This window comes from Triticum aestivum, chromosome 5A, assembly GCF_018294505.1.
Source record: "Triticum aestivum cultivar Chinese Spring chromosome 5A, IWGSC CS RefSeq v2.1, whole genome shotgun sequence".
NCBI classification, from domain to species: Eukaryota; Viridiplantae; Streptophyta; class Magnoliopsida; order Poales; family Poaceae; genus Triticum; species Triticum aestivum.
This window is the reverse complement of record NC_057806.1, coordinates 674,755,630-674,780,064: the sequence shown is the minus strand read 5'-3', so window position 1 is coordinate 674,780,064 and position 24,435 is coordinate 674,755,630. Positions and strand designations below refer to the sequence as shown.

The 24,435-nt window shown below is 48.2% G+C and overlaps 1 long non-coding RNA gene across 2 annotated transcripts; it reads right to left on the bottom strand.

Annotated features, from left to right (window-relative positions):
• Positions 1-22,596: 22,596 nt before the first annotated feature.
• On the bottom strand, positions 22,597-24,393 carry LOC123108350 (uncharacterized). Of its 2 annotated transcripts, XR_006451876.1 has the most exons (3): positions 24,214-24,393; positions 23,470-23,867; positions 22,597-22,865 (listed from the first exon to the last, which is right to left on the bottom strand). It is a non-coding gene; the product is annotated as an uncharacterized lncRNA (long non-coding RNA). The 2 variants fall into 2 exon arrangements; XR_006451875.1 differs by having other exon boundaries at positions 22,597-23,867.
• Positions 24,394-24,435: the final 42 nt, after the last annotated feature.

The window sequence follows — 24,435 nt, the reverse complement described above, 5'->3', positions numbered from 1 at the left end:
GCGACACGGCTATTACCTTCAATGCCAGTGACGAACCTAAATTCCGAACAGCCCGAGTACCAGCCGCACTGGTCCTCAGTCCAATCGTGGACGGCTTTCGACTCACCAAGGTACTCATGGACGGCGGCAGCGGATTAAACCTCATCTATGAGGAAACTCTTCAAAAGATGGAAATAGACTGGAGCCGCATTAAGCAAAGCAGCACAACCTTTAGAGGAATCATCCCCAGTCGGGAAGCACGCTACGCTGGAAAAATCACACTAGACGTGGTATTCGGTACGCCGAATAATTAGAGGTCCGAAGAAATTACATTCCTAGTGGCCCCGTTCAGCAGCGGATAGCACGCTCTATTAGGGTGGGAGGCGTTTACAATCTTCCAAGCCATACCCCATTACGGGTACATGAAGCTCAAAATGCCCAGGCCCAACGGAACCATCACTCTTGTTAGTGATCCGGACATAGCACTCCGCGCCGAAAATAAGACAGCTGCACTGGCCCTCGAGGCACTATCCGAAATCCTAGCGGCCGAAGAACTAACTGCGCCGCGCTCCACGGTGAACAGGGACGACGTGATACTCGATAAAAGATCCAAGTCCACCTCCTTTAAGCCGGCGGATGAAATAGTCAAATTCCAAGTCTATCCAATGGACCCTACAAAAACAGCTTCCATCGGGGCACAATTAAACCCTGATGTCGACGCCGCACTGCGAGAGTTCCTACGCGAGAACTGGGACATTTTTGCCTGGAATCCTTCAGACATGCCAGGAATCCCATGCAGGCTGGCTGAACACAGCCTAAATATCCTAAAAGGATTCAAGCCAGTCAAGCAGGCTCTTCGACGTTTCTCCGAGCCTAAAAGACAAGCCATGGGAGAGGAACTAGCCAAGCTATTGGAGGCCGGATTCACCAGAGACATAAAACATCCGGACTGGCTAGCAAACCTGGTGATGGTACCAAAAAAGGACATATCCTGGCGCTTGTGCATCGATTTTAAGGACCTTAACAAGGCCTGCCCAAAGGATCCCTTCCCCCTCCCCCGCATCGATCAAATCATCGATGCTACCGCAGGACATGATTCATTGTGTTTCCTCGACGCATACTCCGGCTACCATTAAATCAAAATAGCAGAGCCAGACCAAGCCGCAACGGCATTCATCACGCCATACAGCCCATTCTGCTTCAACACAATGCCCTTCGGGCTAAAAAACGCCGGTGCGACATATCAGCGCATGATTCAGACATGCCTGGCAAACTAGATCGGCAAAACAGTGGAGGCATACGTGGATGACGTGGTCGTTAAAACCAAGCATGTTGAAACTCTAGTAGACGACTTGAGGCTCACATTCGACAACCTCCGAACATATGACATCAAGCTCAATCCGGAAAAATGCGTTTTCGGCGTACCAGCAGGAAAGCTCCTGGGATTCATTGTCTCCAGTAGAGGTATTGAAGCTAATCCGGCCAAAATCCGAGCGTTGTCACAGTTGGCTACCCCAATAGACCTCAAACAAATACAAAAATTGACTGGATGCGTGGCGGCTCTAAGCCGCTTTATCTCCCGCTTGGGAGAAAAGGCATTACCCCTTTATCGTCTCCTCCGGCGCACCGAACACTTCGAGTGGACGGACGCCGCCACGGCCGGACTCAATGAAATAAAAGCCATATTGGCAACAAACCCAGTCCTGGCCGCGCCAAACATTGGCGAACCAATGCTATTATACATTGCGGCAACTCATCAAGTAGTAAGCGCAGTGCTTGTCGTCGAGCGAGAAGTGGACGGACACAAATTTCCCCTTCAAAAGCCGGTTTACTACGTGTCCACTGTCCTTACTCCATGCAAATCATGGTACCCGCATTATCAAAAGATAGCGTACGCGGTATTTATGGCATCCCGGAAGCTGCGACACTACTTTCAAGAGTGTTCGATAATGGTAGCCTCGGAAGTACCACTTAACGATATTATAAACAACCGTGACGCGACGGGCCGGATTGCCAAATGGGCCATTGAGCTCCTCCCGTTCGACATAACTTACAAGCCATGTCGAGCTATTAAATCGCAAGTTTTGGCTGACTTCATCGCTGAATGGACAGAAGCCGAACTCCCTAAAGAGTACGACACATATTCAAACTGGATCATGCACTTCGACGGCTCCAAAATGTTGGCTGGTCTGGGGGCTGGCGTCGTTTTGACGTCCCCAACAGGAGACACCGTCCAATACGTACTGCAGATAATGTATACGGACTCCAACAACGCAGCCGAATATGGGGCCCTTCTACATGGTCTCCGGATGGCAGTATCCATGGGCATTCAACGCCTAGAGGTGCGTGGGGATTCAAACCTCGCGATATCCCAAATAAATGGAGACTTTGATGCCAAGGGTCCAAAAATGGCCGCTTATCGCAATGCCGTCCTAAAAATGTCAGCTCGGTTCGAGGGGCTCGAATTTCACCATGTGGCTCGGGAAAACAATCAGGCGGCAGATATCCTCGCCCGCATTGGCGCAAAACGCGACGCGATCCCTCCCAACATTTTTCTGGAAAGGCTTTTCAAGCCATCCGTAGCATGGGAAGGGGACACCGATAACAACAGTCTGGACCCGGCCAAAATACACGATACCGAACTCTCTGACACAATCGGAGGCTCCGCCACCGAAATAACACAATCAAGCCACGAAATAATGGCCATTATTGCCCCGTGGACAGAACCATTCCTGGCCTACCTAATTAGACAGGAACTTCCGGAGGACCAAAATGAGGCACGCTGCATAGTGCGGTGATCCAAAGCCTACAGGGTCCATGAGGGAGAATTGTACAAAAAAAGCGCTAACGGAGTCCTTCAAAGGTGCATCTCTGAAGAGGAAGGGCGGAATCTTTTGGCAGAAATTCACACCGGACTCGGCGGTCATCACGCCGCAGCCCGGGCTCTTGTAAGCAAGGCCTTCCGCACAGGATTTTATTGGCCAACGGCCCGGGCAGATGCACATGACTTGGTCCAACGTTGCACCGGTTGCTAGCTCTTTGCAAATCAAAGCCACATGCCACCCACCGCCCTCCAAACGATCCCCATTACATGTCCCTTCGCGGTCTGGGGCTTGACATGGTCGGACCCCTTAAAGGGGGAACCCACAAGAAAAAATACTTATTGGTCATGGTGGATAAATTCACCAAATGGATAGGGGCTAAACCGGTAAAAACAGCCGAATCCGGACCGGTGATAGATTTCATATCCGGGGTTGTACACCATTACGGCGTCCCCCACAGCATCATCACTGATAACGACACAAACTTCATGGCCCATGAGGTAAAACTCTGGTGCAGCAAAATGGGCATCAGGCTCGATTACGCTTCAGTCTATCACCCACAAACCAACGGTCAAGTCGAACGAGCAAATGGTCTTATAATGAGGGGCATTAAACCCCGATTAGTGTGCTCCTTAACGGTGTTCGATACGCACTGGGTAGAGGAGCTCGACTCCGTACTCTGGGGACTGCGGACCACGCCGAATAGTAGTCCCGGATATACACCATTTTTATGGTGTACGGCGCAGAGGCAGTCCTGCCCTGTGACATAATTCATGACTCACCTCGAGTGCGCATGTACGAAGAAAGAGAAGCCGAGCTCGATCGACAGGACGGTATGGACACATTGGAGGAAGAGCGCGACGTACCCAAAGCCCGTTTCGCATTTTACCAGCAACAGGCTCGCAGATACCAAAGCAGAGAAGTACGGGCCAAAACTTATAACGTTGGCGAACTAGTTCTACGGCTGCCGGATAAGAAAAAGAACAAGATTGAGCCCAAATGGGAAGGTCCCTTCATTATCGACCAAGTTCTGACCGGTGGAGCGTACCGACTGCGGGATGCATCGACCAGTCGGCTCGAGCCGAACTCATGGAACGTAGCCAGGCTCCGAAGATTCTACGCCTAGCTCCAGACTTTATGTTAGTCCCCTCCTTTCGTCCATTTTCTGCATATGCATCATCTGTCTTGTTTCCCTTTCTTTCTTTTATTTCCCTAGGCCTTCAAGGGTCACCTTGTGCCTCACTCATACATCACAGATGCGCTAGCCGCACTCTTCATACCTCGGGGCTTCTCTCACAGAAGCTTAAATTATTTACCTGGGCCCCACGCCCGCCACATGTGTTATACTTCCGCATGTACCTTTTTTCACCATTATATGCATCGATATGACTTAAGTTTTGGCCAAGATGGGTTGCCTGGCTCTTGTATTTATGCCATACGTTCCCGTTAATTCGGCTAGGGCATAAGGGGAGCACCTCTGTGATTGTTACCGCCGGGTCAGCCGGACGTGTACCTCAGACTGGGTGAAGCCGAAAGCTAGCGTTCTTAAGAGAATATTCGGTCGGTGAACAAAAGATGACTTTTATTTATTATCCATATCTGCCCCCAGACGTTTTCACTGCGCTTCTTGTCGCAGTCCGGACATGCACTTTAGGGCATGCCTACCCAGGAAAAGGAACCCTTAACAGAACTATTCTCTCTGGAAGATGTTTCTTACTACCCATGTAATATAACATAACTAGTTGGGCACTTGTCTGATAAAGCACTAATGACCCCTACGCCTGGTCTCCACGCATGCCCCGGTTCTTATATAACTGAGAGGGTATTCGGATACACTCCGGACTGTCGGGTCCCGAGGTTGAAGCGAAAAGGTCCGCCACGACATACGATCTACAATCCGGCTAGAAGACATCATATATGTCACTTTAAAATTACATAGTCAATTTGACTGGTTGAATTCCTCTTCAATGCCCTCCAATAGGCTGTCTAGTCTACAATCCTGTTGGGAATACTTTGCGGCCAATTCTACTTGGCCGTACACTAAATTCACAGGGATCTCCTTGCCATCAGGCCCCACAGGTCCGACTTCGGCCATGTGGTTCGGGTCAGCCTTCGTGTACCGTGTCTTCACCATTGCCCAAGCTTCCCTGGCGCCCTGACGGTAGGCCGATATCTTCCATAATCAGAAGCGCCGCCGTGCTCCCTTCAGCTTTTCTGCAAGCTCTCCAAGGCCTTCGGGTATGGAGACGGACGACCACAAGGCCTGGGCAACGCCTTGCATCACCTGCCGAACTCGTTCGTGCAACTGTGCGAGCTTGGGAAGAAGATCACCCGTTGAACTAGGCATCTCCTCGGCAGGACGACCTGTTAGCATACCTACAGACATAACTCTATCAGCCAGCTTCCTCACCGAACTCTTTTTCAAAGTTCGTTTAAGCACTTACTAAATATACCGCGTCGAAGCCGCCGATTCTTCTTAACAGAGTCCGACAGTTGGGCACGGACATCTTTTAGTTCCACGCCCAGCTTGGTGTTGGCATCTTGGAGATCATTCTTCTCCTGCCTCACCCTTGTAAGCACGCTCTCACCGGCCTTCAGCTGGCGTATGAGATGTTGCTTATCCGGATTCACTCCAGCGTCATCTGTAATTTTATCGTCAGAACTGCATATAAAGCCGCACTCTAATATGATACTTATCATTTGACGGATATGTTACCAGAGGGGGTCTCTTTGGGCTCCCCTCATGCGGCCAGTGCGACTTGAAGTTGGGCTTTGCACTCTTCCAACTCCTGGGACAGTTGAGTATTCTTTTCTGTAAGAACCTACATAACGAATGATCCTTGAATCAGTTATCCTAACTGTTTCAAGTCTCAGGGGCTACTGATATATATAATCATCAAATTTTCACACCCGTATGTCTTTTACATACTGCTCTGTGGCTCTGGCTAGACCATTTTGAGCGGCACGGAGGTGTGCGTCTCCCGAGTTGAAGGCATCCAATGCCTCTTGGGAGAAACAAGCGTCGCGAAGAACAGTCCGGCGACGCCTGTGGTTCATGGCACTTTCCACCTCGGAATGGGTGGCGGACAGTCTGTCCGTATCCTCTGTCAGAGGAGCACCTAACGCACGCCTTGTACTCGTTCCCACCTCTGAGTCCGGCCTTGGAGCCTGGCTTGTGGAGGCGCGATTGGTAGCCTCTCCGGGTATAGTCCGGCGAGCGCTCTTTTTCCTGAAAAGAAGGCATGGGCGTTAATATGCCTCTGTAAATAATGTCTTGCAATAAAGATGGCGCGCCATACCGCTGCGCCGGTGCCTCAATCCAGACTACGGATCTTTTCAGCCTGCCTGGCCTAGCGGCCCCTTGTTGGCTAGTTGCCACAGGCTCGGCCTTCTCCCCCGAGGACCTCCCCTGCAAGACACGGCTGTTATATGGCAACAAAAAAAGAGCACAAGGACGGATCCCTTTTTAAGTGCTGGGAATTCGGTCTCAATCACCTGTGAGGCTGGTGTTGGTGAACGTTGCAGAAAACAAAAATTTTCCTACGGTTTCACCAAGATCCATCTATGAGTTCATCTAGCAATGAGTGATCGGATTGCATCTACATACCTTTGTAGATCACGCGCGGAAGCGTTCAAAGAATAACGGGGATGAGGAAGTCGTACTCGACATGATCCAAATCACCAGAGATCCTAGCGCCGAACGGACGACACCTCCGTGTTCAACACATGTACGGTAAGCGTGACGTCTCCTCCTTCTTGATCTAGCAAGGGCGGAGGAGAGGTTGATGAAGATCCAGTAGCACGACGGCGTGGTGGTGGATGCAGCAGTCACCGCAGCAGGGCTTCGCCGTTCTTCTGCGAGAGGGAGAGGTGTAGCAGGGGAGAGGGAGGCGCCAAGACTCAAGGGTGCGGCTGCCCCTCCCTCCCCCCCTTTATATAGGCCCCCTAAGGGGTGCGCCGGCCCTAGGAGATGGGATCTCCTAGGGGGGGCGGCGGCCAAGGGGTGGACTGCCCCCAAGCCAGGTGGGGCACCCCCCCACCCTAGGGTTCTCAACCCTAGGCGCATGGGGTTGGCCAAGGGGGGAGCACCAGCCCACTATGGGCTGGTTCCCCTCCCCACTTTAGCCCATGGGGCCCTCTGGGATGGGCGGCCCCACCCGGTGGACCCCCGGGACCCTTCCGGTGGTCCTGGTACAATACCGGTGACCCCCGAAACTCTCCCGATGGCCGAAACTGCACTTCCTATATACAATTCTTCACCTCCGGACCATTCCGGAACTCCTCTTGACGTCCGGGATCTCATCCGGGACTCCGAACAACTTTCGGGTTACTGCATATTCATATCTCTACAACCCTAGCGTCACCGAACCTTAAGTGTGTAGACCCTACGGGTTCGGGAGACATGTAGACATGACCGAGATGGCTCTCCGGTCAATAACCAACAGCGGGATCTGGATACCCATGTTGGCTCCCACATGCTCCTCGATGATCTCATCGAATGAACCACGATGTCGAGGATTCAAGCAACCCCGTATACAATTCCCTTTGTCAATCGGTACGTTACTTGCCCGAGATTCGATCGTCGGTATCTCAATACCTCGTTCAATCTCGTTACCGGCAAGTCACTTTACTCGTACCGTAATGCATGATCCCGTGACCAGACACTTGGTCACTTTGAGCTCATTATGATGATGCATTACCGAGTGGGCCCAGAGATACCTCTCCGTCATACGGAGTGACAAATCCCAGTCTTGATCCGTGTCAACCCAACAAACACTTTCGGAGATACCCGTAGTATACCTTTATAGTCACCCAATTACGTTGTGACGTTTGGTACACCCAAAGCATTCCTACGGTATCCGGGAGTTACATGATCTCATGGTCTAAGGAAAAGATACTTGACATTGGGAAAACTCTAGCAAACGAACTATACGATCTTGTGCTATGTTTAGGATTGGGTCTTGTCCATCACATCATTCTCCTAATGATGTGATCTCGTTATCAATGACATCCAATGTCCATAGTCAGGAAACCATGACTATCTGTTGATTAACGAGCTAGTCAACTAGAGGCTTACTAGGGACATGTTGGTGTCTATGTATTCAGACATGTATTACGATTTCTGGATAACACAATTATAGCATGAATAAAAGACAATTATCATGAACAAGGAAATATAATAATAATCCTTTTATTATTGCCTCTAGGGCATATTTCCAACAGTCTCCCACTTGCACTAGAGTCAATAATCTAGTTACATTGTGATGAATCGAACACCCATGTAATTCTGGTGTTGATCTTGTTTTGCTCTAGGGAGAGGTTTAGTCAACGGATCTGCTACATTCAGGTCCGTATGTACTTTACAAATATCTATGTCTCCATCTTGAACATTTTCACGAATGGAGTTGAAGCGACGCTTGATGTGCTTGGTCTTCTTGTGAAACCTAGGCTCCTTGGCAAGTGCAATAGCTCTAGTGTTGTCACAGAAGAGTTTGATCGGCCCCGACACATTAGGTATGACTCCTAGGTCGGTGATGAACTCCTTCACCCAAATTGCTTCATGCGCTGCCTCCGAGGCTGCCATGTACTCCGCTTCACATGTAGATCCCGCCACGACGCTCTGCTTGCAACTGCACCAGCTTACTGCCCCACCATTCAAAATATACACGTATCCGGTTTGTGACTTAGAGTCATCCAGATCTGTGTCGAAGCTAGCGTCGACGTAACCCTTTACGACGAGCTCTTCGTCACCTCCATAAACAAGAAACATTTCCTTAGTCCTTTTCAGGTACTTCAGGATATTCTTGACCGCTATCCAGTGTTCCTTGCCGGGATTACTTTGGTACCTACCTACCAAACTTACGGCAAGGTTTACATCAGGTCTGGTACACAGCATGGCATAGATAATAGAACCTATGGCTGAGGCATAGGGGATGACACTCATCTCTTCTATATCTTCTGCCGTGGTCGGACATTGAGCTGAGCTCAATTTCACACCTTGCAACACAGGCAAGAACCCCTTCTTAGACTGATCCATATTGAACTTCTTCAATATCTTATCAAGGTATGTGCTTTGTGAAAGACCTATGAGGCGTCTTGATCTATCTCTATAGATCTTGATGCCTAATATATAAGCAACTTCTCCAAGGTCCTTCATTGAAAAACTCTTATTCAAGTAGGCCTTAATGTTGTCCAAAAGCTCTATATCATTTCCCATCAAAAGTATGTCATCTACATATAATATGAGAAATGCTACAGAGCTCCCACTCACTTTCTTGTAAACGCAGGCTTCTCCATAAGTCTGCATAAACCCAAATGCCTTGATCATCTCATCAAAGCGAATGTTCCAACTCCGAGATGCTTGCACCAGCCCATATATCGAGCGTTGGAGCTTGCACACCTTGTCAGCATTCTTAGGATCGACAAAACCTTCCGGCTGCATCATATACAATTCTTCCTTAAGGAAACCATTAAGGAATGCCGTTTTGACATCCATTTGCCATGTCTCATAATCATAGAATGCGGCAATTGCTAACATGATTCGGACAGACTTCAGCTTCGCTACCGGTGAGAAAGTCTCATCGTAGTCAACCCCTTGAACTTGTCGATAACCCTTAGCGACAAGCCGAGCTTTATAGATGGTCACATTACCATCCGTGTTTGTCTTCTTCTTAAAGATCCACTTATTTTATATGGCTCGCCGCTCAATGGGCAAGTCAGTCAAAGTCCATACTTCATTTTCATACATGGATCCTATCTCGGATTTCATGGCTTCCAGCCATTTGTCAGAATCCGGGCCCGCCATCGCTTCTTCATAGTTCGAAGGTTCACCGTTGTCTAACAATATGATTTCCAAGACAGGGTTGCCGTACCATTCTGGTGCGGAACGTGTCCTTGTGGACCTTCGGATTTCAGTAGGAGCTTGATCAGAAGTATCTTGATCATCATCATTAACTTCCTCTCTAATTGGTGCAGGCACCACAGGAACATTTTCCTGAGTTGTGCCACTTTCCGGTTCAAGAGGTAATACTTCATCAAGTTCTACTTTCCTCCCACTTACTTCTTTCGAGGGAAACTCTTTCTCTAGAAAGGATCCATTCTTGGCAACAAAGATCTTGCCTTCGGATCTGAGGTAGAAGGTATACCCAATAGTTTCTTTAGGGTATCCTATGAAGACGCATTTCTCCGACTTGGGTTCGAGCTTTTCAGGTTGAAGTTTCTTTACATAAGCATCACATCCCCAAACTTTTAGAAACGACAGCTTAGGTTTCTTCCCAAACCATAATTCATACGGTGTCGTCTCAACGGATTTCGACGGAGCCCTATTTGAAGTGAATGCGGCAGTCTCTAAAGCATAGCCCCAAAAAGATAGTGGTAAATCAGTAAGAGACATCATAGATCGCACCATATCTAATAGAGTGCGATTACGACGTTCGGACACACCATTACGCTGAGGTGTTCCAGGCGGCGTGAGTTGTGAAACTATTCCACATTTTCTTAAGTGTGTGCCAAATTCGTGACTCAAGTATTCTCCTCCATGATCTGATCGCAGGAACTTGATTTTCCTGTCACGTTGATTCTCAACCTCACTCTGAAATTCCTTGAACTTTTCAAAGGTCTCAGACTTGTGTTTCATTAAATAGACATACCCATATCTACTCAAGTCATCAGTGAGGGTGAGAACATAACGATAGCCACCGCGAGCCTCAACACTCATTGGACCGCACACATCAGTATGTATGATTTCCAATAAGTTGGTTGCTCGCTCCATTTTTCCTGAGAACGGAGTCTTGGTCATTTTACCCATGAGGCATGGTTCGCACGTGTCAAATGATTCATAATCAAGAGACTCTAAAAGTCCATCTGCATGGAGCTTCTTCATGCGTTTGACACCTAAGTGACCAAGGCAGTAGTGCCACAAGTATGTGGGACTATCATTATCAACCTTACATCTTTTGGTACTCACACTATGAATATGTGTAGCATTACGCTCGAGATTCATTAAGAATAAACCATTCACCATCGGAGCATGACCATAAAACATATCTCTCAATAAATAGAACAACCATTATTCTCGGATTTAAATGAGTAGCCATCTCATATTAAACGAGATCCTGATACAATGTTCATGCTCAAACTTGGCACTAAATAACAATTATTGAGGTTCAAAACTAATCCCGTAGGTAAATGTAGAGGTAGCGTCCCGACGGCGATCACATCGACCTTGGAACCATTCCCGACGCGCATCGTCACCTCGTCCTTCGCCAGTCTCCGCTTATTCCGCAGCTCCTGCTTTGAGTTACAAATGTGAGCAACTGCACCGGTATCAAATACTCAGGAGCTACTACGAGTACTGGTAAGGTACACATCAATTACATGTATATCACATATACCTTTCGTGATGCCGGCCTTCTTGTCCGCTAAGTATTTGGGGCAGTTCCGCCTCCAGTGACCACTTCCCTTGCAATAAAAACACTCAGTCTCGGGCTTGGGCCCATTCTTTGGCTTCTTCCCGGAAGCTTGCTTGCCGGGCGCGGCAACTCCCTTGCCGTCCTTCTTGAAGTTCTTCTTACCCTTGCCTTTCTTGAACTTAGTGGTTTTATTCACCATCAACACTTGATGTTCCTTTTTGACTTCTACCTCTGCTGATTTCAGCATTGCAAATACTTCAGGAATGGTCTTTTCCATCCCCTGCATATTGAAGTTCATCACAAAGCTCTTGTAGCTCGGTGGAAGCGACTGAAGGATTCTGTCAATGACCGCGTCATCCGGGAGATTAACTCCCAGCTGAGTCAAGCGGTTATGTAACCCAGACATAGTGAGTATGTGCTCACTGACAGAACTGTTTTCCTCCATCTTACAGCTGAAGAACTTGTCGGAGACTTCATATCTCTCGACCCGGGCATGAGCTTGAAAAACCATTTTCAGCTCTTCGAACATCCCATATGCTCCATGTCTCTCAAAACACTTTTGGAGCCCCGGCTCTAAGCTGTAAAGCATGCCGCACTGAACGAGGGAGTAATCATCGGTACATGTCTGCCAAGCGTTCATAACGTCTTGTTCTGCAGGGAGAACAGGTGCTTCACCTAGCGGTGCTTGTAGGACATAATATTTCTTGGCAGCTATGAGGATGATCCTCAGGTTCCGGACCCAGTCCGTATAGTTGCTGCCATCGTCTTTTAGCTTGGTTTTCTCTAGGAACGCATTGAAGTTGAGGACAACGTTGGCCATTTGATCTAAAATACATGTTGTAAAGATTTTAGACTAAGTTCATGATAATTAAGTTCATCTAAATCAAATTATTCAGTGAACTCCCACTCGGATAGACATCCCACCAGTCATCTAAGTATAACATGATCCGAGTTAACTAGGCCGTGTCTGATCATCATGTGAGACGGACTAGTCAACATCGGTGAACATCTTCATGTTGATCGTATCTTCTATACGACTCATGCTCGACCTTTCGGTCTTCTGTGTCCCGAGGCCATGTCTGTACATGCCAGGCTCGTCAAGTCAACCTAAGTGTTTGCATGTGTAAATCTGTCTTACACCCGTTGTATGTGAATGTTGGAATCTATCACACCCGATCATCACGTGGTGCTTCGAAACAACGAACTGTCGCAACGATGCACAGTTAGGGGGAACACTTTCTTGAAATTATTATGAGGGATCATCTTATTTACTACCGTCATTCTAAGTAAACAAGATGCAATAAACATGATAAACATCACATGCAATCAAATAATAATAGTGACATGATATGGCCAATATCACATAGCTCCTTTGATCTCCATCTTGGGGCTCCATGATCATCTTGTCACCGGCATGACACCATGATCTCCATCATCATGATCTCCATCATCGTGTCTCCATGAAGTTGCTCGCCAACTATTACTTCTACTACTATGGCTAACACGTTTAGCAATAAAGTAAAGTAATTTACATGGCGTTTCTCAATGACACGCAGGTCATACAAAAAATAAAGACAACTCATATGGCTCCTGTCGGTTGTCATGCTCATCGACATGCAAGTTGTGATTCCTATTACAATAGCATGAACATCTCATACATCACATATATATCATTCATCATCCATCACAACTTTGGCCATATCACATCACAAAACACTTGTTGCAAAAACAAGTTAGACGTACTCTAATTGTTGTTGTAAGTTTTACGTGGCTGCAATAGGGTTCTAGCAAGAACGTTTTCTTACCTACGTGAAAGCCACAATGTGATTTGTCAACTTCTATTTACCCTTCATAAGGACCCTTTTCATCGAATCCGCTCCAAGTAAAGTGGGAGTGACAGACACCCGCCAGCCACCTTATGCAACTAGTGCATGTCAGTCGGTGGAATCGGTCTCACGTAAGCGTACGTGTAAGGTTGGTCCGGGCCGCTTCATCCCACAATACCGCTGAAGCAAAATAAGACTAGTAGCGGCAAGAAAGTTGAAAACATCTACGCCCACAACAAATTGTGTTCTACTCGTGCAAAGAGAACTATGCATAGACCTAGCTCATGATGCCACTGTTGGTGAACGTTGCAGAAAACAAAAAATTTCCTACGGTTTCACCAAGATCCATCTATGAGTTCATCTAGCAACGAGTGATCAGATTGCATCTACATACCTTTGTAGATCATGCGCGGAAGCGTTCAAAGAACGGGGATGAGGAAGTCGTACTCGACATGATCCAAATCACCGGAGATCCTAGCACCGAACGAACGACACTTCCATGTTCAACACACGTACGGCCAGCGTGACGTCTCCTCCTTGTTGATCCAGCAAGGGGGAGGAGAGGTTGATGAAGATCCAGCAGCACGACGGCGTGGTGGTGGATGCAGCAGTCACCGCAGCAGGGCTTCGCCGTTCTTCTGCGAGAGGGAAGGTGTAGCAGGGGAGAGGGAGGCGCCAAGACTCAAGGGTGCGGCTGCCCCTCCCTCCCCCCCTTTATATAGGCCCCCTAGGGGGTGCGCCGGCCCTAGGAGATGGGATCTCCTAGGGGGGGCGATGGCCAAGGGGTGGAGTGCCCCCCAAGCCAGGTGGGGCGCCCCCCCCACCCTAGGGTTCTCAACCCTAGGCGCATGGGGTGGGCCAAGGGGGGCGCACCAGCCCACTATGGGCTGGTTCCCCTCCCCACTTTAGCCCATGGGGCCCTCCGAGATGGGTGGCCCCACCCGGTGGACCCCCCGGACCCTTCCGGTGGTCCCGGTACAATACCGGTGACCCCCGAAACTCTCCCGATGGCTGAAACTACACTTCCTATATACAATTCTCCACCTCCGGACCATTCCGGAACTCCTCGCGGCATCCGGGATCTCATCCGGGACTCCAAACAACTTTTGGGTTACTGCATATTCATATCTCTACAACCCTAGCGTCACCGAACCTTAAGTGTGTAGACCCTACGGATTCGGGAGACATGTAGACATGACCGAGATGGCTCTCCGGTCAATAACCAACAGCGGGATCTGGATACCCATGTTGGCTCCCACATGCTCCTCGATGATCTCATCGAATGAACCACGATGTCGAGGATTCAAGCAACCCCGTATACAATTCCCTTTGTCAATCGGTACGTTACTTGCCCGAGATTCGATCGTCGGTATCCCAATACCTCGTTCAATCTCGTTACCGGCAAGTCACTTTACTCGTACCGTAATGCATGATCCCGTGACCAGACACTTGGTCATTTTGAGCTCATTATGATGATGCATTACCGAGTGGGCCTAGAGATACCTCTCCGTCATACGGAGTGACAAATCCCAGTCTTGATCCGTGTCAACCCAACAGACACTTTCGGAGATACCCGTAGTATACCTTTATAGTCACCCAGTTACGTTGTGACGTTTGGTACACCCAAAGCATTCCTATGGTATCCGGGAGTTACACGATCTCATGGTCTAAGGAAAAGATACTTGACATTGGGAAAACTCTAGCAAACGAACTATACGATCTTGTGCTATGTTTAGGATTGGGTCTTGTCCATCACATCATTCTCCTAATGATGTGATCTCTTTATCATTGACATCCAATGTCCATAGTCAGGAAACCATGACTATCTGTTGATTAACGAGCTAGTCAACTAGAGGCTTACTAGGGACATGTTGGTGTCTATGTATTCACACATGTATTACGATTTCCGGATAACACAATTATAGCATGAATAAAAGACAATTATCATGAACAAGGAAATATAATAATAATCCTTTTATTATTGCCTCTAGGGCATATTTCCAACAGCTGGAACTAGCCCAGGGTAATCGGCCGTAATGGCCACCAAGGTATTGTCATTACTCCCTTGGTAAAATACCCCGTCAATCAGCTCCACGGATATGTCCGGATCCTCCTGGGAGGCCGGGTCAAGGGACCGTCCAGGGTCCTTGGGCTGTGGAGGAGGGCTGTTTATCTCCTTTACTACCTGGCACAGCTCCTGCGATGAAATTGCTAGAATGAATACTTAAACTACGGGAATACGAAACGGATGGGCGAGAAAAAGTCTCTGCTTACCCAGCTCAGAGGATTGTACATAAAGAATCCGCCCTGCGGGTTGACACAGAGGAATTCCTCCTCTTCTCCCTTGTATAAAGTGGACAAGATCTTTATTAGATCAGCAGCCGATCCCGGCCCATTGCGGTCGTGGTGGGTGGCGTCATCCTCCCCGTTGAAATCCCACATGGGGTGGCCTCTATACTGGAGCGGCTGCACCCGCCGCATAATGCATATAGCCATGACCTCGATCATGGTCAATCCGGATCGAGCTAAAGAACTTATCCGGCTCATCAGATAAAGAATGTCCCTGTCGTCTTCCTCTAGGGAGCTCCGTGGACGCCAGCTCCAGCGCTTCTTCAAAGGGGCATTGTCGAACTCAGGAAGGCCTATCCGAATAGGGCCCGGAAGGGGGACATCTTTTATATAAAACCGTTATGAAGGCCAGTCTTCGAACGTCTTCCTCGGGGTCCCGGACAGGTATCCGGTCCCGGCAATACGCCACACTTCGGCTCTGCCCACTTGATATATTGATCCCTTCTTAGAACGGGGCACAAGGCAGAACAACTTCTTCCACAAAGCGAAATGAGCCTCATAGCCCAAAAATAACTCGCAAAGGGCTACGAATCCCGCGATATGCAGCAGGGAGGCAGGCGTAAGGCTGTGTAGCTAGAGGCCATAGAACTCCAGAAGCCCCCGGAGAAACGGATGAATTGGGAATCCGAGCCCTCTTACCAGATAAGGGACAAGGCATACCCGCTCTCCCTTAGAGGGATTGGGACGACTCTCCGCTTGCTCTCCGCCATTGTAGGTGGCAAGCCCGGCTCGAACCGGAACCAGGTACGCTAGGGGAAGAAATCCCTTGGATTGAAGCATCACCAATTTGCTGTGCGGGATGGAACATCTCTCCCAATCTCCAGGCTTGGAACTAGGGGTGCGAGAGGAGGAGCTACGTCGACCGGCCATGGTGGAATGGATCTCTGTCGGGTACGCTCCTATGAAGACTCGGCAAGGGAGGATGATGTGATTTGGATTTGAATCCTCGTCTTTTTAAATAGGCGGCTCATTTACATAGCTAGGGGGTAAATGTGAAAACACCCTGGCTCTTCACATTCGCTCGACACGTGGAAAGTGGCCATTATTGGGCGTAGAAGCCAAGGAGTACAAACCGTCACAAGGAACCGGACATTATTTTGACAGGTACACATAATTTGGAGAGGAACCCGCCTTGCAATGCCGAAGATAATACTGTGCGCCGGACTCGTCGTCATTGAAGCCTGGTTCGGGGGCTACTGAGCGAGTCTTGGATTAGGGGGTCTCCGGATAGCCAGACTATCTCCATTGGCCGGACTGTTAGACTATGAAGATACAAGATTGAAGACTTCGTCTCGTGTCCGGATGGGACTCTACTTGGTGTGGAAGGCAAGCTAGGAAATATGTATATGGATATCTCCTCCTTTGTAACCGACCTTGTGTAACCCTAACCCTCTCCGGTGTCTATATAAACCGAAGGGTTTTAGTCCGTAGGACAACAATCACAACATACAATCATACCATAGGCTAGCTTCTAGGGTTTAACCTCTCTGATCTCGTGGTAGATCTACTCTTGTACTACACATATCTTCAATATTAATCAAGCAGGACGTAGGGTTTTACCTCCATCAAGAGGGCCCGAACCTGGGTAAAACATCGTGTCCCCTGCCTCCTGTTACCATCCGGCCTAGACGCACAGTTCGGGACCCCCTACCCGAGATCCTCCGGTTTTGACACCGACAGCCTTGGTTTAGTAGGTTAGTCCCAAAAATAATATAAAAGTGTATAATAAAGCCCATTAAACATCCAAAACAGATAATATAATAGCATGGAACAATAAAAAAATTATAGATACGTTGGAGACGTATCACCACGCAAGATCTATCTAGGAGATGTATAGCAACGAGAGGGGAGAGTGTGTCTACATACCCTCGTAGACCGAAAGCGGAAGCGTTAAGTAACGCTGTTGATGTAGTCAAACGTCTTCGCGATCCAACCGATCAAGTACCGAATGCACGGCACCTCCGTGATCTGCACACGTTCAGCTTGGTGACATCCCTCAAAATCTTGATCCAGTTGAGGCCAAGGGAGAGTTTCGTCAGCATGACAGCATGATGACGGTGATGATGAAGTTACCGATGCAGGGCTTCGCCTAAGCACTACAACGATATGGCCGAGGTGGAAATCTGTGGAGGGGGGCACCGCACACGGCTAAAACAATCAACTTGTGTGTCTATGGGGTGCCCCCCTCCCTCGTATATAAAGGTGGGGAGGGGGGCGGCCGGCCTCATGGTGCGCCCCCAAGGGGAGGAATCCTACTCCTACTAGGAGTAGGTTGCCCCCTTTCCTAGTCCTAATAGGAGGGGAAGGAAGGGGAAGAGGAGAGGAAGGAAAGGGGCCCCGGCCCCCTTCCCAATTCGGATTGGGCTTGGGGGGGAGGTGCCCCACCTCTTGGCCGCCTCCACTCTCTTCCAAAAAAGCCCATGTAGGCCCATTAAGCCCCCGGGGGGTTCCGGTAACCCCCCGGTACTCTGGTAAATGCCCGAACTCATCCGAAACCATTCCGGTGTCCAAACATAACCTTCCAATATATCAATCTTCATGTCTCGACCATTTCGAGACTCCTCGTCATGTCCATGATCACATCCGGGATTCCGAACGACCTTCAGTACATCAAAACACATAAACTCATAAAACCGATTGTCATTGAACGTTAAGCGTGCGGACCCTACGGGTTCAAGAACTATGTAGACATGACCGAGACTTATCTCCATTCAATAACTAATAGCGGAACCTGGATGCTCATATTGGTTCCTACATATTCTACGAAGATCTTTATCGGTCAAACCGCATAACAACATACGTTGTTCCCTTTGTCATCGGTATGTTACTTGCCCGAGATTTTATCGTCGGTATCTCAATACCTAGTTCAATCTCATTACCAGCAAGTATCTTTACTCGTTCCGTAATGCATCATTCCGTAACTAACTCATTAGTAACATTGCTTGCAAGGCTTATAGTGATGCGCATTACCGAGAGGGCCCAGAGATACCTCTCCGACAATTGGAGTGACAAATCCTAATCTCGATCTATGCCAACTCAACAAACACCATCGGAGACACCTGTAGAGCATCTTTATAATCACCCAGTTACATTGTGAAGTTTGATAGCACACTAAGTGTTCCTCCGGTATTCGGGAGTTTCATAATCTCATAGTCATAGGAACATGTATAAGTTATGAAGAAAGCAATAGCAACAAACTAAATGATCATTGTGCCAAGCTAACGGATGGGTCTTGTCAATCACATCATTCTCTAATGATGTGATCCCGTTAATCAAATGATAACTCATGTCTATGGCTAGGAAACTTAACCATCTTTCATTAACGAGCCAGTCAAGTAGATGCATACTAGTGACACTCCTTTTGTCTATGTATTCACACATGCACTAAGTTTCTGGTTAATACAATTCTAGCATGAATAATAAACATTTATCATGATATAAGGAAATATAAATAACAACTTTATTATTGCCTCTAGGGCATATTTCCTTCACTAGCCCTCCTCCCTTGCCTTCCCTAGGGCTGGCCGGCCTGATGGAGGGGCGCACCAGCCCCCTGTGCCTGGTATGTCCCTTCCTAGGCCCATTAAGCCCATATAGCTTGTCGGGGGTTGCCCGGAACCCCTTCCCGTGACCCGATACGTACCCGGTACCCCCGGAACACTTCTGGTGTCCAAATACTATCGTCCTATATATGAATCTTTATCTATCGATCATTTCGAGACTCCTCGTAATGTCTGTGATCTCATCCCGGACTCCGAACAACATTCGTCACCAAATCACATAACTCATATAATACAAAATCGTCATCGAACGTTGAGCGTGCGGACCCTACGGGTTCGAGAACTATGTAGACATGACTGAGACACCTCTCCGGTCAATAACCAACAGCGGAACCTGGATGCTCATATTGGTTACTACATATTATACGAAGATCTTCATTGGTCAAACCATAATGACAACATACGTTATTCCCTTTGTCATCGGTATGTTACTTGCCCGGGTTCGATCGTCGGTATCTTCATACCTAGTTCAATCTCGTTACCGGCAAGTCTCTTTACTCGTTCCGTAATGCATCATCCCATAACTAACTCATTAGTAGCATTACTTGCAAGGCTTATCATGATGTGCATTACCGAGAGGGCCCAGTGATACCTCTCTAATACTCGAAGTGACAAATCCTAATCTCGATCTATGCCAACCCAACAAACACCTTCGGAGATATCTGCAGAGCATCTTTATAATCACTCATTTACGTTGTGACGTTTGATAGAACACAAGGTATTCCTATGGTATTCGAGAGTTGCATAATCTCATAGTCGAATGAATATGTATTTGACATGAAGAAAGCGATAGCAATAAAACTTAACGATCAACATGCTAAGCTAACGGATGGGTCTTGTCCATCACATCATTCTCCTAATGATGTGATCCCGTTCAAAATGACAACACATGTCTATGACTAGGAAACTTAACCATCTTTGATTAACGAGCTAGTCTAGTAGAGGCTTACTAGGGACACTGTGTTTTGTCTATGTATCCACACATGTATCAAGTTTCCGGTTAATACAATTCTAGCATGAATAATAAACATTTATCATGATATAAGGAAATATAAAGAACTACTTTATTATTGCCTCTAGGGCATATTTCCTTCATGATTATCATTGATCTTTACTTGCTCCGATGAATATAAAAAAATCCAAGCAAGTTCTCTCAACTGCATCAGACACAGGAAAATCCTAAGACAAACAACCAAACAAAAGAAGCAAGATAAACTTTTTGAGGTTTCCTTTTGAGGAAATTGCACTCAAAGCATCAAATCATCTTGTGGGAACATTTTAGTCCTCAATCATTGATGGAGGGGACTTTTCACAGGGAAGATCGGGTGTGACCCGTGCAGGAACTAAGAGATTAGTTTTTTTTTAATATTATTACATATTTAATGGAGAACAATTTGTTAGAGCGCTTCTTCAAGATAAATGTATCAGTTTTAGATGGAACATTGTGGTTTATGGTGCCGCTCAACCTGAGGTGCTGATATTAATTATTAAATGTACTATTTAACAATGTAAAATCTTAATTACTATTTAATTATTTTACTAAAAATGTTACACATAAAAATAACCTGAGTTAGGATGGCGTGCTGATAGTCTCATCAACGAAAGAAAGACATAATAGAGGGACATTTTCAAAAGGTGGCATGGTGGGGTAAGGGTGGTGGCGTTGGGAAATTTTCAAAAAAAAAATAGAGGGGCTTTTTCAGAAATATTGTACAGGGGTTCGGGCGGGGTGGGGTGCAGAAGAAGTTTGCTCCAAGTTTGTGCGAAAGTAGGCATGCAACAGTGTGAAGTTGGCAAGGTGGATCGTCAGTTTGGGCTGAAGAACTTCATCATCTTCGTCCAGTTCATCGCCATTGCAACGCTATGACGTTGGTGTGCTCGGTGTGATCGTGTGTAAGGTGTAGTAGTAGTGGGTAAGCTCACCAAGTAGGTTATAAGGTGAACACAACTCTATGCTCGTATGCAATCAAAAAGCGTGCACTCGTGTGACCACATATAATGCGAGCAACCAAACACAGTGAGTAGAGGCGTTGCTGTGATGCAGGGGGAGGATATGCATGCAACAAATCAACATGCAGATGTTGGTTTTTTTGCCTGCATATGCTCAACCAAGCCCTGATGGGACAAGTATGCAAAGTGCCTAAAAACAATGCGAGCGACCAAACACATCCTAGTCTCGTCAACGAAAGAAAGACAAAAGGGCGTTTTCAAAAAGTGGCATAAGGGATTTGGCCACCTGGGGCGGGTGGGGTAAGAGCATCCCTAGCAGACCCCTTAAGGCCTCGACCCTTAAACCACGGATAAGGGCAGAGAAAAACGCGTTTAAAGTCCGAAATCGGCTGCAGCCGGATAGAGCCCGCAAACCTGAGCGGTAAAAGACCCGAAACTCAGGGGCGGCGACGGCAACGTCGTCATCGGGGTAGTTCTTGCCGGCGCAATCGGGGGAGGTGTTGGCGGGGTAGCTCTTCCGGCAAGCTTCTTGCATTTTACACCCGAAGCCTTCGCTTTCTTCGCCGGCGCGGGCCGGACCGGATTCTCGGCGGGGGCTGCAGGAGCGCCGCCCTGGACGACGACGTTGCCCTGCCACTTGCGGGGTGGTGCGGTGGAGCCTTGAATGGCCACGGGCACGACATGGCCGACGACGAGATTTGCTGGAGGGGTTGGCGCGTGGATGACTTTCACGGTGACAGGCGATGATTGGGAGGCTTCCATGGCGGCAGAGGGAAGCCGATGAAGGTGCTCCGGAGCGGGCGGAGGGAGGTTGTTGGCGGCGGAGGGAAGGGGAAGCGGGAACTATCGCACGGAAATGTCCCTCCCACCAAATCTCACAGCCGATAGGGGTCGGCCTCCCACCCCGTGTATCTAAAGGTCGACGGCAAAGATTTGCCCCGCCCCGCAATCCTTTTTTAGAGACCGCGGGTCGACACAGTGTTTGATCAGGCCACTTTTTTTTGCCCGAAAGCCTAAACGGGCGGTTATTTTGCGGGTCGGCGTGTTAGAGATGCTCCAAGGGTGATGGCGTCGGGACGTTTTCAAAGAAATAGAGGGACATTTTCGAAAACATTGCACATGGGTTTGGGCGGGGTGGGGTGCGGGTTCCCGTGATGAGGCTGCCTCCTCTTATATGGAATGAGATCCAGTGCCTTGCTCGACGAACAGTACGGTGACTGGCCCCTCTCTCCACACCATCCGAGCCAGAATCAACGGTCAGATCTGCGTGAACAGTGTTCGGTCTACAGTCCCGTACAGTGTTGTGCGCTACAGTATTCGATTGGAGCCTTCCCCCACACACCCACCCCAAATCCCCAGCCCCAGCCCGCCGGCGGCACGATGGATTCGTCGTTGGGGAGCCACGTCACTAGGGCTGGACACGAGCCGAGCCGAGCCGAGTTTGATCCGAGCCTGGCTTTGGCTCGCTCTCAAGCGGCTCGGCTCGGCTCGCTCAGCCAACGAGCCTGATTTAGGCGGCTTGGCTCGTTTTTGCTACGGCTTGGCTCAGACCGAGCCGGTTCATGAGCCAGCTGGCTCCATAATAGCTGGGATGTAACAGAACCTGTTTTTAAAGACCAGTTTTGACCTTCTACAGCAATTAAAGCCATAATTTGGAAAAGAAGCACTTTATATTGCAAAAATGCAACATCTAGCAGTCTATGGTTTAAAAAATGGTCATAGTGATGAAAAGAATTGGGCATCATTGCTTTTGAATTTTGGACAGCTCCTCCTTTGAACTTTATACAGCAAAAATATTGAACGTTGATAGCCAAACAATGCAATTTTGCATAGCATAACACTTGGCGCTTTGACATCAAAATGAGAATCTTCCTCCTCCTCAAACACAGTACCTTGCTCATCCTCGTCCTCCTCATTGTCTTCCTCCTCTTCATAATCCTTCTCCGCTTGCTTATCATGCTTCATTGCCTAGCACACAAAAACAGCACACACATGAACTTGGACACGCATATATTTGACTTTTTGATAGCAAAAACAGCACATACATGAGCTTGTACAAACATATATTTGACTTTTGGATACCAAAAACAGCATATGCATGAGCTTGTACAAACTTATATTTGACTTTTGGATACCAAAAACAACACATACATGAGCTTGCACACACATATATTTGACCTTTGGATAGCAAAAACAGCAAACACGGGAGCTTGGACACACATATTTGGCACAACCATACCGGTGAAGATGTAGGATTCCGTTTCTACTACAGAACGTGTTCGACAAATATCTCAAGTGTTATTGACACTGGACAGACTGACTGAACCTCTTTGATGCTCAGATTTCAAGTGTCCTCTGAAATTTGACACTTGACACTTGACAGACTGACGCTTATGTAGCCAGGAATTGTAGTCACTTATAAACTGAATGAAAACAACAGAGCCACACAGGACCATCTTTAATTTCAGTAAAATTAAAAGCCTTCAATTTCCATAGATTACGGGGCTTCCACTTCCAAATTAAACAGAAAATCCATTTCCAAATTAAACTGAAAATAGAGACAAGGACTCACGGAGAAGGGGCCGCGGATGTGGTCGTCGGCACAGCACCGCAGCGCCTCATAGCGGAAGTTTTCGAGGACGTGGTCGGCTTGGTAGGCGGCGGTCTTGAGATCCGCCATCCAGCGGCGGACAGTGGGGTTGGTGCGGATCTTGGCGTCGGCAGGGTCAGCGAGACGTCAAGGCCGCGGAGCTTTTTTTACCCTTAATAACAATTCGGCGAGCGGGACATTGCCGTAATCCTTGGCCCGCTTCCTCTGCAGCGACACAACCCTTGCCCATGCCCTTCCCCTTCTGCTTCCTGGGACAAGCGGCTTAGTCTTCATAATGGACACCAAGCTCCTCTCCTTCTCCTTCTCCTCCTACTGTCCTTCCCCTTTTCCTTGTCCATTGTTGCCACAGTGGTGGGGCTCTGCATACATCAGCGAAGAACAAATGGTCAATCATCAACAAAAATTTACATAGATAATAATCACTAATCAGTCTACACAATCAAGCACAAACAAATTCATCCATCCATCAATCAAATTCGTGCAGCATAGCATACATCCTAGTTAGCTGCACTCTCCAGCCAACAAACACAAGCATCCATCCATCAAACTCGTCTAGCATCCATCCATCTTCTTTCTTAGCTAGCCGCGCCCTCCAACCAAAACTACAAGCATCCATCCATGATCCATCCATCAAATTGGTGCGTGTGTGTGCGCCAGTGCAGGGAGCTAGGGGCAAGGATGGGAAGGAGAGAAGAGATCGCTTACCTGCTCCTGTCGTTCGGTGAGAAACCAGGGGAGAGACGTCCGTCTGTGTCCGCTGTGGTGAGGGAAGGCGGCGTCGGCCGTCGCCATCGGTGCCAAGCCCGATGAGTCCAGCCTGCGGCGCGGCGAGGTGAGGGGTGGTGGCGCCGGGCAGAGAAAGGGAGAAGAGTGAGGAAACCGCGTCGCGTGTGTGCTCTCTCTCTGCTGTGACCTAACGCGAATTTG